The sequence below is a fragment of the Solanum dulcamara genome, chromosome 9 (genome assembly GCF_947179165.1).
Source record: "Solanum dulcamara chromosome 9, daSolDulc1.2, whole genome shotgun sequence".
Classification (NCBI taxonomy): Eukaryota; Viridiplantae; Streptophyta; class Magnoliopsida; order Solanales; family Solanaceae; genus Solanum; species Solanum dulcamara.
The window spans coordinates 24672498-24682884 of NC_077245.1; positions in this window are offsets into that span (position 1 = coordinate 24672498).

Below are 10387 nucleotides of genomic sequence, written 5' to 3' on the forward strand. Positions count from 1 at the left end.
TATTTTATTGTTAGTATTAGTATTACTATTATTATTATTATTATTATTATTATTATTATTACTATTATTTTTCGTTGTTATTATTAGTATATTTTTTTTTACCATTATTATTATTATTATTATTATTATTATTATTATTTTTGTTATATTATTATTATTAGTATACATATTTTATTACCATTTTTTTTAAATTTTATTTTATTATTATTATTATTATTATTATTTTCATTATTAACATTATTAGTAGTTGGAGTTATATTTTTTATTTTTTACTGTTAGTATTATTATTATTATTTTCATTATTATTAGTATTTTATTTACTGTTATTATTATTATTATTATTATTTTCGTTAATAGTATTATTTAGTGTTACTATTATTATTGACAATAATAATATTTACTGCCATTATTAATATTATTATCTCTATTATTGTCGTTATTATTATTATTATTATTATTGTTATTATCATTATCATTATTATTTTATTATTATTATCATTATTATTATTATTATTATTATAATTATTATCATTATTTTTATCATTTTTATTATTATTATGGCTATTATTATTTTATTGTTATTTTTATTGTTATACTATTGTTATTATCATTATTGTTATTATTATTATTATTATTGTTATTATTATTATTATTACTACTGCTACTATTATTAGTACTATTATTGCTATTACATATTAAACTTGCATATATGATTTGAATATGTTCTCACTCTTGAATGCAATAGTTAACATTATATACATTGTTTGGGTTTGAGTACCTCTAATTAAAATAGGTCATTATAATGACAACCTTCCATTTTTATATGTAAAAGAGAGTAATATTTTTAGGCCAGGCTACTAGTAAAATCATTTTATTTAAACACACTTATTTTTGCGTAAAACAATATTCGTATATTAATTTAAGTTCGAAAATCTTTTTTAAATTATTTAGCTTTGTTTTCAAAATTTTGAGCAACCTTTTTCTAGTTTAATTATTTAACCTAAGTTTGGCCGGTAATCATTTTTAATGAATCTTAAAGGATGCTTAACCCCTTCCCTTTAGGATAACTAGAACCCTTACCTAGAATCTACAAGTTAAGTAGACTACTAATCGGAATTCAGTTTTCAGCAGTAAAATTAGTTGATCATTTAGGTATCCTAATTTATCTTAAAAATAATTAGGTGGCGACTCCTTAAAATTAAATAATTTAGGAATCATCAATGTGTTGTACATCGTTTGACCTCAAGTTAAAATAGGGTATAACATGGTTAAGCCTTATTCGTACTCTAATTGACAATCTATTTTTTTTCCGACAAAAGACTCCTAATCTCATAGAAAGTAACTATCCTAATAGAGTTCTTACTAATCTGATAACAAAATATTTTTACGAATAATTTTATAATTTAAGTCTATAAATGAAACACGTAAAAAAATGCACGTGAATCTCGTTTTAAATATTAGAAAATTTATTAAATATTTTTTTATATATAAAGAAAATTGTGAAAAAATAATTTTGTCCAAAACGAAATGTTTTAATAAAGGGCAAAAAATTCAAACAATATGGACTTTCAAGCTTTTAATATAGTATAGATATAGATAATCATGTAGGTTTTTTATTTTAGAAAATATTAATTACTTTTTAATATTTCTTCCGTCTCATAATGTCATAGGGAGTCTACCCACATTCGAAGAGTCACCTGCTAGTAGCTTTAAAAAAAATTCACTTTTGAAACTCAACACTAAAGTTGATAATTGTTTCCTTTTTAGTATTGTTTAATCCTTAAAAAAATCTAATAAATAAAGATAATTTGATAAATTAAACCTTGTATTTGTTATTTTTCTTAATGGACATGAAAAGAATTTAAAACAACACTTAAAGTGGAAAGGATGGGGTGGACAGGTAACAATGTTTTAATCAGAAAATCTTTTTAATTATTTTTTAATTGCATATATTACTTGTAGAGTTCTTATAATAATTATCACAAGTAAAAAAAGTCTTTTAAAATTAAAATTGATAAAAATTTTAAGAAAAAACTCTTAAGCCTAACCCAAAAAGAAAAGACTCGTGCAGTCTCACCTCTCGTCTCACTAACCAAAATTTACCCGATAATTCAGACCCAATAACCAAAAATCGCTGGACAAATCAATTCGTGTGAAACAGCGAGAGAGAATACATGGGAGAAGGGAAAAAAGAATTCAAAATTGTTTCTACCGATAAACATCGATGTTCCGTCGGCGGCCGATATTTATCTCCAAAGGTCCATTTTCGACCCAATATTGATTGATTTTGGGGTTTTGAACTTGAATAAAACTTTGTCTAGAATGCTATTTTCTTTCAATTTTCAATTTTTTGTGTTATATCATTGTAATTTTGAGTTAATATTTAAAATGGCGATTGCTTTGAATCCTCTCGAGAACCAATCTATGATGGTCTCGAAAATTTGACCCTTTTTATTTAGGAAAAATTATTAAATTACACACATTATATTCTTATATTTTTAATTATTCCTTACCATTTGTAAAAATTTCAAAAATTTATCTTCTGAATTAGTAAAACATAAGTTTTACTGCTATTTTTGTTATGTTCATGATATATTAGGTGTTATAAGCTATTTCATAAGTTTTATTGATATTACAATGTTTGGTTTGTATCAATTAGCGGTGTATCATGAAAATGACTTATGTATCAAATCGCGATATATCAGCGTCATTCGTATGTATTAGAAATCTGGAAAAAAAAAAGAAAATTCGGATAATTACCAAAAAAATCGGTATAAATTGTAATTGGATTTTTTCGCTATGGAATTTAAGTAATCTTTACTTTTATTTAAAACTAGATAATGAAAGGCCCGTTTACGGGCCCAATATTACAATCTTAAATATATTTATAAAAATTTAATTATTTTTGAAAAAAATAATTATTTTTATTTTTAAATAAACATGATAGGAAATAATAATATAAACTCATTTTATAATTAAATAATTAAATGTATTTTTTTATTTTATAAAATTAAGTAATAACTTATAACTTATTTAACATCATTTCAAACACATTCATTCCAATCAAATAATTAATTTTAATATTTTTCTATACTTTATTTAGATAAATTATTCAAGAAAGTAGATTAAAATTATAAGTGTCAACATATTAACAATTTTCATAGAATCATACAAAACAACAAGTGATATTAATCCACATATATAAATTGATTTTGAACATATTTAACTTTTTTTATTGGTGCTTTCCAAATGAAAATAATGACCTACTTGTTAAACGTTTGAATAAAACATATCATTTTTTTCAAAGTGATAAAAGATAAAAAAAATAAATTATGATTGTACGTTTTGTCTTATATACATCAAAATCAAGAGACCAATTTAGTATAATAAACTAAAAAGTTAGAAGTGATTTGTATACCTGATAAAAAATTGTATACCTCAAATAAAGAATCAAAATATATCAACAAAAAATTGACATTATATATATTACAGTAGTTTAAGACATACATTATTAAATTGACATAAAAAGCTAATTCACAACCTTGTAACAAATTAAAGAATCACTGAGTTGTGAAGGAATAATGTAAATTACACAGATTTTAATTCAGAATTATAGTACAAAAATATTAAGAAAAAGATCAAAGTAAAAAGCTAATTCCTTAAGAAGGGGCCCGACATCAAGGTAATTTTTTTTTAAGTTCTTACTAAGCTATTATAAATGGTTAGAAAAGGTTAATACAAACGATTCCGAAATTAAAATTGATGACCAAAATTGATGACCAAAGATGTAGAGATGCTTTTACTTAAAACCCAAATGGTAAGCTTTTATATTTGTCTTTTAACCACTATATAATATGAATGATAATACAACAATATGCAAACGATTTTATGCTTTTGCATGATAGAAAAAATAACATAAAACATAATGAGACTAGAACTAAAAACTGTGAAAGAAAACAGAGAAGATAGAAAGTCAAAAAAAGGAGGAAGAAAAAGAAGAAAAGAAAAAGTCAAAAAGAAAAGTTGAAAATGCAAAAAACGGAACAACACGTTTTGTTGAAAAACAGAAAACGTATACTGCCCAACTTTTCTTTTAATTAACGCGTTTACGCGTTTCATCCTCCTATAAATAGAGGGCCTCTTGCCCTCATTTAGATCATCCAAAAATCCCAGAAAGAGAGAGTAAGAATACAAAGAGAGTTATACACCAAGATAAATATTGTAGTCTTGAGTGTCCTTTTTAGTAGTTGTTCCTTTTACAAGATAGAAGTGTTAATTGTTGTTTTCTCCTTGTATTTGAGAATAGTGTACTTCATATTTTATAGTGAGATCCTTCTACCCCGTGGTTTTTCCCTTCTATCAATTAGAGGGGCTTCCACGTAAAATTCTCGTGTCAAATTTATTTTCAATATTTTCATCATATCAAACTTTAGTTGTGGTGCTTCCTCACCCCAACAGTGGTATCAGAGCCCTCGGTTATTCTGTCTATTTTATGCGAAGGTACTATCTGTGAATAGTAACTTTTCGTGAATAGTACTATTCACGTGAATAGTAAATTTCGATGACGGTACAGTTTGTCACGATTGTTCGCAAAAATATTCAGAAACGATCTAAAAGGGTGTGAAGCAAATAACAATGTCGAGTACAATAAAGTTTGACGTTGAAAAATTCAATGGGACTAATTTCTCATTGTGGAAAATGAAAATAAAAGCAATACTGAGAAAAGACAATTGCTTAGCTGCAATTGAAGGCAGGCCCACAGACTTTGTTGATGATAGCAAGTGGAACGACATAGACAGCAACGCAGTTGCTGATCTACACTTGGCACTAGCTGATCAAGTATTGTCTAGTGTGGCAGAAAAGCGGACGGCGAAGGAAATATGGGATACTCTTACGGGGTTGTATGAGGTCAAGTCTTTGCATAATAAAATTTTCTTAAAAAGAAGACTGTATACTCTTCGAATGGCAGAGTCCATGTCAGTTACTGAACACATCAATACTTTAAATACTCTGTTTTCGCAACTTACGACAATGGGTTGCAAAATAGAGGGGACTGAACGTGCGGAGCTTCTACTTCAAAGTCTGCCTGACTCGTATGATCAACTCATCATCAACCTGACGAACAATACAGACAGTCTAGCTTTCGATGAAATTGCAGTCGCTGTCTTGGAAGAAGAAAATCGGCGCAAAAATAAGGAAGACAGACAAGCAAGTTCGCAGCAAGCTGAAGCCTTGATGATGGTGAGAGGAAGACCAACGGAACGTGGCCCTAGTGGGAGTCACAATCATGGCAGATCTCAATCAAGAAGTAAGAAGAATATCAAGTGCTACAACTGTGGTAAGAAAGGGCACTTCAAGAAAGATTGTCGGTTCAAGAAAAAGAGTGAAAACCCTGAGCCATCAAATGCTCAAGGGAATGTTGCATGTACCTCGGATGATGGCGATATTTTATGTAGTGAGGCAATATCAAATAATGAAGGCAGAAAACGTTTCGCTGATGTCTGGATTATGGAAATAGGAGAAACATGGCACATGACTTCCAGGAGAGAATGGTTCCATCAATATAATCCTATCTCAGGAGGGTCTGTGTTCATGGGAAACGATCATGCTTTGGATGTTATTGGTATTGGGTCCATCAAAATAAAGACGTATGATGGCACGGTTCGCACCATCCAGGAGGTACAACATGTAAAAGACTTGAAGAAGAATCTATTGTCTTTAGGACAACTAGATGATAATGGATGTTCGTATAAGACTCATAGTGGAGTCATGAGAATATCCAAAAGAGCGCTTGTAGTGATGAAAGCAGAAAAACTTGCTGCAAATCTATATGTACTTAAAGGTGAAACACACCAAGAAGGAGAAGCATCAACCGCGTCAGCAAGTTTATTTGAAGAATCAATGATGATGTGGCATCGTAAACTTGGCCATATGTCGGAACGAGGTTTGAAGATTCTTACTGAGCAAAAACTTCTTCCAGGGCTCAAAAAAGGTTTCACTACCCTTTTGTGAGCATTGTGTTACCAATAAGCAAAATAGACTGACGTTTAGCAGTTCCTCTGCTAAAAGCAAGGAAATACTAGATCTGGTTCACTCTGATGTCTGGCAAGCACCGGTGGAGTCCCTAGGAGGAGCGAAATATTTTGTGTCATTTATTGACAATTTCTCCAGGAGAAGTTGGGTGTATCCAATCAAGAGAAAGGCAGATGTTTTTCCAGTTTTCAAAGAATTCAAAGCGCGAATGGAACTTGAATCTGAGAAAAAGATCAAGTGTTTGAGGACAGATAATGGAGGAGAATACACTGGTGATGAATTTAATAACTTCTGTAAACAAGAAGATATTAAACGGCAGTTCACGGTGGCATATACTCCACAACAAAATGGAGTAGCAGAGCGGATGAACAGAACTTTGTTGGAACGGACAAGAGCTATGTTGGTAATTGCAGGGTTGGAAAAACCATTCTGGGCAGAAGTAGTTCAAACCGCCTGTTATGTGATCAATCGGTCACCATCAACCGCAATTGATCTGAAAACGCCAATGGAGATGTGGACAGGAAAACCAGCTGATTATTCTCGCTTACATATATTCGGAAGTCCTGCTTATGTTATGTACAACACCCAAGAAAAATCAAAGTTGGATCCAAAATCTAGAAAATGCATTTTCTTAGGGTATGCTGATGGAGTCAAGGGGTATCGCTTGTGGGATCCCACAGCCCGCAAGGTGGTAATCAGCAGGGATGTTGTATTTATTGAAAACAAGATACAAGCAAAAGAAGGTAACACTTCAAAAGAAAAATCAGAGACTACTACAGTTGAAGTTGAAGAAATAGAAGAAGCTCCAGTTTCTTCTGAAGCAGCACCAGAGCACGAAGAACAAGAGCAAGCTGAGATCGAAACTCCAGAAGTTCAATAGTCAACTAAGGAGAAAAGAGAACCAGCTTGGCACTCAGATTATTCTATGGAGAGTAATATTGCATACTGTCTACTAACAGAAGATGGAGAGCCTTCAATTTTTCACGAGGCTATGAAAGGCCAAGAATCATCTCTGTGGGTGGCAGCAATCTAAGAAGAAATTGAAGCTCTCCATAAAAATAAAACATGGGATCTTGTTCAATTACCACAAGGAAGGAAGGCCATTGGAAATAAATGGGTCTACAAGATCAAACTCAATGGTAATGATCAAGTGGAGAAATATCGTGCAAGATTGGTGGTGAAAGAATTCGCTCAGAAAGAAGGTATCGACTTCAATGACATATTTTCTCCAATGGTTTGACTCACAACAATCCGAGTGGTCCTGGCGATGTGTGCTACATCTATTAGATGTCAAAACTGCATTTCTTTATGGAGAGCTTGAAGAAGAAATTTATATGCTCCAACCAGAAGGTTTTGAAGAACAGGAAAAAGAGAACTTGGTTTGCAGGTTGAACAAATCTCTATACGGTCTCAAACAGGCACCGAGATGTTGGTATAAGAGATTTGATTCCTTCATTATAAGCCTTGGATACAACAGACATAGTTCAGATCCTTGTGTTTATTACAAGAGATTTGGTGATGACGATTTTTTTATTTTACTGTTGTATGTTGACGACATGTTGGTAGCAGGCCCCAACAAAGATCGTCTCACAAATTTAAAGGCACAGTTGGCTAGGGAGTTTGAAATGAAGGATTTAGGACCAGCAAACACGATTCTAGGGATGCAAATTCATCGAGACAGAAATAATAGGAGGATTTGGCTTTCTCAAAAGAACTACTTGAAGAAAATCTTGAGACGCTTCAAGATGCAAGATTGTAAGTCAATTTCTACCCCACTTCCTATTAATTTCAAGTTATCCTCAAGTATGAGTCCTAGCAATGAAGCAGAGAGGATGGAGATGTCTCGAGTACAGTATGCATCAGCAGTGGGAAGTTTAATGTTCGCCATGGTATGTACAAGACCTTACATTGCACAAGCAGTGGGAGTGGTTAGTCGATACATGGCTAATCCTGGTAGAGAGCATTGGAATACTGTTAAGAGGATCCTGAGATACATCAAGGGTACCTCAGATGTTACAATGTGTTATGGAGGATCAGACTTTACTGTTAAATGTTATGTTGATTCAGATTATGCAGGTGATCTTGATAAAAGCAAGTCCACCACAGGTTATGTGTTTACTCTTGCTGGAGGAGCTGTAAGCTGGGTTTCAAAACTGCAGTCTATCGTGGCTACATCTACGACGGAAGCAGAATATGTAGCAGCTACACAAGCTAGCAAAGAGGTAATATGGATGCAGATGTTATTGGAGGAGCTCGGGCACAAACAAGAGAAGATTGCTTTGTTTTGTGACAGTCAGAGCGCTTTGCATCTTGCAAAGAATCCGGCATTTCATTCAAGGACAAAGCACATACGAGTTCAGTATCACTTTGTTCGTGAGAAGGTGGAAGAAGGCAGTGTGGATATTCAGAAAATTCACACTAATGACAACCTGGCAGATATGTTTACGAAGCCGATCAACAGTAACAAGTTCATATGGTGTCGATCTTCTATTGGCCTAGCAGAAACATAACATTGCAGTAATTGGGTAGAAAGGATGGTGTGAAGACTTAATTGATTCTCAATTAAATCTTCAAGTGGGAGAATGTGAAAGAAAACAGAGAAGATAGAAAGTCAAAAAAAGGAGGAAGAAAAAGAAGAAAAGAAAAGTTCAAAAAATGCAAAAAAGGGAACAACACGTTTTGTTGAAAAACAGAAAACGTGTACTGCCCAACTTTTCTTTTAATTAACGCGTTTACGCGTTTCATCCTCCTATAAATAGAGGGCCTCTTGCCCTCATTTAGATCATCCAAAAATCCCAGAAAGAGAGAGTAAGAATACAAAGAGAGTTATACACCAAGATAAATATTATAGTCTTGAGTGTCCTCTTTAATAGTTGTTCCTTTTACAAGAGAGAAGTGTTAATTGTTGTTTTCTCCTTGTATTTGAGAACAGTGTACTCCATATTTTATAGTGAGATCTTTCTACCCCGTGGTTTTTCCCTTCTATCAATTAGAGGGGTTTTCACGTAAAATTCTCGTGTCCAATTTATTTTCAATATTTTTATCATATCAAACTTTAGTTGTGGTGCTTCCTCACCCCAACAAAAACAAAAGGTGGGATGCATGAGTAACAACAACAACAATTGCTACAAATGCATATAAGAGAACCAAAAAAAAAGAGAAAAGGGAAAGAGACCTTTAACTTATGAGAGGAGAGAAAATTAAAGAGTAAGTAAAATTAGGAATGGATAGTGCCTATTTATTTGTGCCAAAGACTTAGAGCCCGTTTGGATGGGCTTTAAGTTGATCAAAATCAACTTAAAGCCTCTTTTTAGCTTTTGAACGTGTTTGCCTAATGCTAACTTTAAACCATAAAATTCTTAAAGTCAGTCAAAAATGAAAAGTTAGGATTCCTAACTTTTTTTTCTAAGTGTTTAAAGTCATTTTCTTTGACCATATAAATTACTTTTATATCCCTTATATTTTAACTAAATTCTCAAACTACCCTTTTTATTATTTTAACCCTAAAATTCACATCATTTTCCTCATTTAAGCACTTTTATCCAAACACTCAACTGCTTATTTATAAAAATAACTTTCAGCACTTCAAAGTTCTAAAAACACTTCATACATAAAAGTTATTTTTTTAATTAGTAGTTAGTTCTAGAAAAATCTTGTAATTTGTTGTTTTCAGAAGAATTATGTAACTTGTGAAGGAAATATAACTATATGTATATATTGACAAATTCAAAAATAGAATTTATAAAATTTTAAAATGAAATAGATATGAAATTATAAATTTGCCCATGATCGTCCCAAACTTGGCTCCTCTATATAATACAAATAGAAAAATAATGGATGACAAAAAATCAGAAATTGTTTAAATTGGAGACTTAAGTTCCTCAATAGTTAACAAATTTGTGATCGGCGACCAAAAGTAGGGGTGCGCAAAAATTGAACCGACCGATAAATCAAATCAAAAAAATGCTATTGGTTTATTACTATTGGATTATTGGGTTAATAATTTTTTAATGGTTTCACAAAAAAAATTATCGGGTTATCGGTTCGATATTGATTTTTAATATTGAGTTATTGGGTAAACCGATAACCCATTAAAGCTATAGTAATTTACTAAATTATTCCTACATAAATATTAAATATTAATATCAATACCTTATGGGTTACTATTTTTGTCCTTTAACCTTTAATTCATATTATTGTCCTAATTTTTTAAATTGTGTTGCACTTGTATACTTATTTTCGTGTTAGTTACTATTATTTCTATTTTATGAGCATTATGTAAAGTTATATTATTGTTCTATCGCGCCAAATTATTGGAGAAATCATATATTTGTTTTGTGCGTATTTTCTTATT